Source organism: Apodemus sylvaticus, chromosome 15 (assembly GCF_947179515.1).
Source record: "Apodemus sylvaticus chromosome 15, mApoSyl1.1, whole genome shotgun sequence".
In the NCBI taxonomy this organism is placed as follows: Eukaryota; Metazoa; Chordata; class Mammalia; order Rodentia; family Muridae; genus Apodemus; species Apodemus sylvaticus.
In genome coordinates, this window is record NC_067486.1 from 40,505,771 (window position 1) to 40,512,350 (window position 6,580).

The 6,580-nt window shown below is 38.2% G+C and overlaps 1 pseudogene; it reads left to right on the forward strand.

Moving 5' to 3' along the window:
* Window positions 1-4,351: 4,351 nt before the first annotated feature.
* On the forward strand, window positions 4,352-5,230 carry LOC127666076 (olfactory receptor 5K3-like; annotated as a pseudogene).
* Window positions 5,231-6,580: the final 1,350 nt, after the last annotated feature.

The following is a 6,580-nucleotide window of genomic DNA, read 5'->3' on the forward strand; positions in this document are numbered from 1 at the left end:
ATCAGATCCTACTACAAAAGCCTATACTCAACACAACTGGAGAATCTGGAGGAAATGGACAATTTCCTAGACAAATACCAAATACCAAAATCAAATCAGGACCAAATAGATCATCTAAACAGTCCCATAACCCCTAAAGAAATAGAAGGGGTCATAGAAAACCTCCCAACCAAAAAAATCACAGGACCAGATGGTTTCAGTGCAGAATTCTATCTGACCTTCAAAGAAGACCTAACACCAATATTCTTCAAACTATTCCACACAATAGAAACAGAAGGAACACTACCCAATTCCTTCTACGAAGCCACAATTACATTGATACCAAAACCACACAAAGATCCAACAAAGAAAGAGAACTTCAGACCAATTTCCCTTATGAACATCGATGCAAAAATACTCAATAAAATTCTTGCCAACCGAATCCAAGAACACATAAAAACAATCATCCACCATGATCAAGTAGGCTTTATCCCAGGGATGCAGGGTTGGTTCAATATACGGAAATCCATCAATGCAATCCACTACATAAACAAACTCAAAGAAAAAAAAACCACATGGCCATTTCATTGGATGCTGAAAAAGTATTTGACAAAATTCAGCATCCTTTCATGCTTAAAGTCTTGGAAAGAACAGGAATTCAAGGCCCATACCTAAACATAGTAAAAGCAATATACAGCAAACCGGTAGCCAGCATCAAACTAAATGGAGAGAAACTTGAAGCAATCCCACTAAAATCAGGGACTAGACAGGGCTGTTCCCTTTCTCCTTATCTTTTCAATATTGTACTTGAGGTACTAGCTCGGGCAATTAGACAACATAAGGAGGTCAAAGGGATACAAATTGGAAAGGAAGAAGTCAAACTATCATTATTTGCAGATGATATGATAGTCTACGTATGTGACCCAAAAAATTCCACTAGAGAACTCCTACAGCTGACAAACAACTTCAGCAAAGTGGCTGGTTATAAAATCATCTCAAGCAAACCAGTAGCCTTCCTATACTCAAAGGATAAGCAGGCTGAGAAAGAAATTAGGGAAATGACACCCTTCACAATAGCCACAAACAGTATAAAGTACCTTGGGTTGACTCTTACCAAACATGTGAAAGATCTGTATGACAAGAACTTCAAGACTCTGAAGAAGGAAATCAAAGAACACCTCAAAAATTGGAAAAACCTCCCATGCGCATGGATCGGCAGGATTAATATAGTTAAAATGGCCATTTTGCCAAAAGCAATATGCAGATTCAACGCAATTTCCACTAAAATCCCAACTCAATTCTTCACAGAGTTAGAAAAGCAATTCTCAAATTCATCTGGAATAACAAAAAAACCAGGATAGCTAAAACTATTCTCAACAACAAAAGAAATTCTGGGGGAATCAGTATCCCTGACCTCAAGAAATACTACAGATCAATAGTGTTAAAAACTGCATGGTATTGGTTCAGTGACAGGCAGGCAGATCAATGGAACAGGATTGAAGATCCAGAAATGAACCCACACACCTATGGCCACTTGATCCCCGACAAAGTGGATGAAAACATCCAATGGAAAAAAAGATAGCCTTTTCAACAAATGGTGCTGATTCAACTGGAGGTCAGCATGCAGAAGAATGCGAATTGATCAATCCTTGTTTCCTTGTACTAAGCTCAACTCCAAATGGATCAAGGACCTCCACATAAAGCCAGACACTCTGAAGCTAATAGAAAAGAAACTTGGAAGACCCTTGAGGACATTGGTATAAGGGGAAAGTTTCTGAACAGATCACCAATAGCGTATGCTCTAAGATCAAATGGGACCTCATAAAATTACAAAGTTTCTGTAAGGCAAAGGATACCATCAAAAGGACAAATCAGCAACCAACAAATTGGGAAAAGATCTTCACCAACCCTACATCAGATAGAGGGCTAATATCCAATATATACAAAGAACTAAAGAAGTTAGATCCCAGAAAACCAAATAACCCTATTAAAAAATGCGGTACAGAGTTAAAGAATTCTCATCTGAAGAACTTCGGATGGCAGAGAAACATCTTAAAAAATGTTCAACATCCTTAGTCATCAGGGAAATGCAAATCAGAACAACCCTGAGATTTCACCTTACACCAGTCAGAATGGCTAAGAATAAAAATTCAGGAGACAGCAGGTGTTGGCGAGGATGTGGAGAAAGAGGAACACTCCTCCACTGCTGGTGGTGTTGCAAATTGGTACAACCACTCTGGAAATCAGTCTGGTGGTTCTTCAGAAAACTGGGCACCTCACTTCTGGAATATCCTGCTATACCACTCCTGGGCATATACCCAGAGGATTCCCCAGCATGTAATAAGGCTACATGCTCCACTATGTTCATAGTAGCCCTATTTATAATAGCCAGAAGCTGGAAAGAACCCAGGTATCCCTCAACAGAAGAGTGGATGCAAAAATTGTGGTATATCTACACAATGGAGTACTATTCAGCCATTAGAAACAATGAATTCATGAAATTCTTAGGCAAATGGATGGAGCCGGAGAACATCATACTAAGTGAGTTAACCCAGTCTCAAAAGATCAATTATGGTATGCACTCACTAATAAGTGGATATTAACCTAGAAAACTGGAATACCCAAAACATAATCCACACATCAAATGAGGTACAAGAAGAACGGAGGAGTGTCCCCTTGTTCTGGAAAGACTCAGTGAAGCAGTATAGGGCAAAACCAGAACAGGGAAGTGGGAACGGCTGGGTGGGAGAACAGGGGGAGGGAAGGGGGCTTATGGGACTTTCGGGGAGTGGGGGGCTACAAATGGGGAAATCATTTGAAATGTAAATAAAAAATATATCCAGAAAAAAAAAAGGAAGAAGAAAGGAATTTCCAATCTGGGCGTGGTGGCACACACCTGTAATCCCAGCACTTGGGAGGCAAAGGCAGGCAGATTTCTGAGTTCAAGGCCAGTCTGGTCTACAGAGTGAGTTCCAGGACAGGCAGGACTACACAGAGAAACCCTGTCTCGAAAAACCAAAAAAAAAAAAAAAAAAAAAAAAGAAAAGAAAAGAAAAAGAAAGAAAGAAAGAAAGAAAGAAAGAAAGAAAGAAAGAAAGAAAGAAAGAAAGAAAGAAAGAAAGAAAGAAATTTCCACCAGTTTTTGGATGTTCTGGTTATGGAAATGGAAACTCATTAAGTCAATCAAATTAGAACAATTGGCTTTGGTAGTATGTCCTAATGTACCACTGATAAGAGGAAAGAAACTGGAGTTCCAATATTTTTTTAACATTTAAAAGGTTTTTATGAATAATCATTAGAAAAAAGATTAAGAAGAAAAATTATTTATTAGATTTTATCTATTATAGTATAATGTAGACAATCACAATATTCTAAAGAAGCATAAGAATAAATATTCTTATTTCACAAGGGAAGATTTTGAACAATTCCCTTTTAGATTTTTTTTATTAAAAGAACTTATTTCTTTATTTACATTTCTTCCCATACAATATAAATTGGTCATATCCTTTCCCCTCCTTCAGTTCTTTGCCAGTTCCTTGATTGTAAAAGCCAGATATCATACTATTTCAAGATAACAGCATCATCAAAACACTTCTTAAAGGTAATAATGCTGTGAGCAAAGGAAAGCTGTCACTTGTATTCATTATTAAAATATAGATAATATGATCATCTGGCTAAGATAACTGACAGAAGCTGGAGTTGGAAGAATTTCTTCTTTTAAATCATAACCTTCAGAATTCTGCAGCAATATGCTTCAAAATACTTTAAGTACACTTAAAATTATTGAGTCATATATTAGAAAAAAGGATAAGTTATGAAATTATGCAGAAGAAATTGTGTATCTTGGTGCTTGACGGTGATATGCCTCATTATTCAGAATATGATACTAGTGTGGTCTAAGAAATTGAGTTAAAATTTGGTTAAACAGTTTCACATGTAAAATGTTCTCACACATTTTTAAATATCTTTAATCTGGGAAAGAGTTGAAAATAATTTTGTCACATTTGGAAGATAACTGATTTTAAAATTTTGGGAGGAAGGGAGAGTAACAGAGAAAAAAATAAAACAAATGAAACACAGAACCAAATCTGAGTAACTTAAATTTTTTAACTCTTTATAAGTTTTTGGAAAAGTAACATGTTTTCAATTTACTTATGCACCCTGGAGATAGTAAGTAGTGCAATGAATTTTGAGAGTCAAAGATGGTAATGCTTTTAGGAAAAATAATTGCAAAATACAAGAATGTCTTTGCAATGACAGTAGGTAATGTTTGGATAAGAAATACCCTGTCTCCTATACAAAGCAAAGTGACAAATAATTAGACCATAGTCGCAATCTGATATCCTTATCACTTATCAACAGAGAAATGAAGATGACCGAAAACAACTACTCCTTGACAACAGAGTTCATCCTCATAGGATTCTCAGATCACCCAGACCTGAAGATATTTCTGTTCCTGGCATTCTCTGCCATCTATCTCATCACCATGGTAGGAAATCTTGGGCTGGTGTTCTTGATCTACATGGAGCCTCATCTCCACACACCCATGTACATCTTTCTGGAAAACCTGGCTCTCATGGACTCCTGCCATCACTCCCAAGATGCTAGAAAACTTCTTTTCTGTGGACAGGAGGATTTCTCTCCATGAGTGCATGGCACAGTTTTACTTTCTCTTGGCCTATGACCACTATGTGGCCATATGCAACCCACTGCAGTACCACAGCATGATGTCCAAGAAGCTCTGCCTTCAGATGACCACAGGAACCTACATAGCAGGACACATACATTGCATGACTCACATAGGGTTCTTGTTCAGGTTCACATTCTGCAGGTCTCACGTAATCAAGCACTTCTATTGTGATATACTTCCACTCTACAAACTCACATGTATAGACCCTTATATCAATGAACTAATAGTACTCATCTTATCTCATTCACTTCAAACTTTTACCATAACTCTAATTCTCATTTCTTATTTCTACATTCTTTTTACTATATTCACAATGAAGTCTAGATAGGGAAGAAGCAAAGCTTTATCTACCTGTGCATCCCACTTTCTATCTGTGTCAATATTCTATGTGTCTCTCCTCTATGTGTATATTTGACCATGTTCAATTAATGAAGAGTATAAAGACATACCGGTTGCTATTTTTATGCTCTAATAATTCCTTTATTAAACCCATTTATTTATAGTCTGAGAAATAAGGAAGTGATCAATGTAGTGAAGAAAGTAATGAAGAGACAATTGTAACAGCTCTTTGAAAATGAACTTGAACTTCAAGTAAATCTATGGATACTTACAAAAAGGCAGAAAAGCATAACTTTGTGATGTTTTACATTAAATGATAGAAATATGATATACTTTATTCAAATTATGCCAGAAGGAAAGATATTATCATATTTTACTTAGAAATCTCAGGTGCTAGATATTTTAGAAGTCATAAGAGGAATTAATTCTTGACAATCCTACAAATATTAGAAATGTACATTAGCATTTGTAAAGGTAGATTTTTATTAATTATTGGTAAAACCTTTGATCTAAAATCATAAAATCTCAAAACACTGCAATGTCCTTTCTAATAAATCTTTGCTTAGAATTTCCACTCCTTTGAAGTTAACTGCATGCTTGCATATGGTTTTACCTTCACCTCATTTTTTGTGCTTCACCTTCTGTACTCATATAGATTTTATTTTAGTCGAAATTTTAACACTTAGTATTAGTTATTTAGTCATAAGCTGCACTAAAGAAAGTACTAAGTAAATCTCTGCTTCGGGATCCAGAACAGGCTGGGCTGCAACACCACATCTCCAGGTCCTGCAAGAGGCCAGAGGGGCCCCTGGGAGGCCGGCTGGGGAAGTCAGTGTGCTCTGGTGAGTCCACCAGGCCCCAGCGGGAGCATTCAGAATAGCCTGGGCCACAGCACTCGGTCTCCAGGAAGTGCAAGAAGCCTGGTGTGAACCCAGAGGCAGATTGGGAGCACACAGCATGCTCCAGCAGCCCTGATCTTAGGTTCCAGTCCTGAGGCCTCAGGCAGGAGCCTTCAGATCTCCCGTTTGGGATCCAGAACAGCCTGGGCTGCAACAAAACATCTCCATGTTCTGCAGGAGGCCAGAGGGGCACCTGGGAGTTCGGCTGGGAGGAGTCAGTGTGCTCTGGTGAGTCCAGCAGACCCCAGTGGGAGCCTTCAGGTGTCTGCTTCAGGATCTGAACAGCCTGAGCAACAGCACCCTGTCTCAAGGCAGTGCAGGAGGTCAGCTGTGTACCAGAGGCCACCTGGGAAGAGGCAGCTTGCACTGGTGAGTCCAGTATTGACAAGACCAACTAACACCAGTGAGAACTAGATGGAAAAATGCAAACACAGGAATGTCACTAAGAGAAATCAAGGCAATATGGCAGCATCTGAACCCAATTCTCTCTTCACAGCATGTCCTGGATACCCCATCACACCAGAAAAACAAGATTTGGATTTAAAACCACTGGTCATGATGATGGAGGAACACATGAAGGACATACTTAAAGAAATTCAGGAGAAAATGGATCAAAAGTTAGAAGGCCTTGGAAGGGAAAAACAAAAATCATTGAAAGAAATTCAGGAGAAAA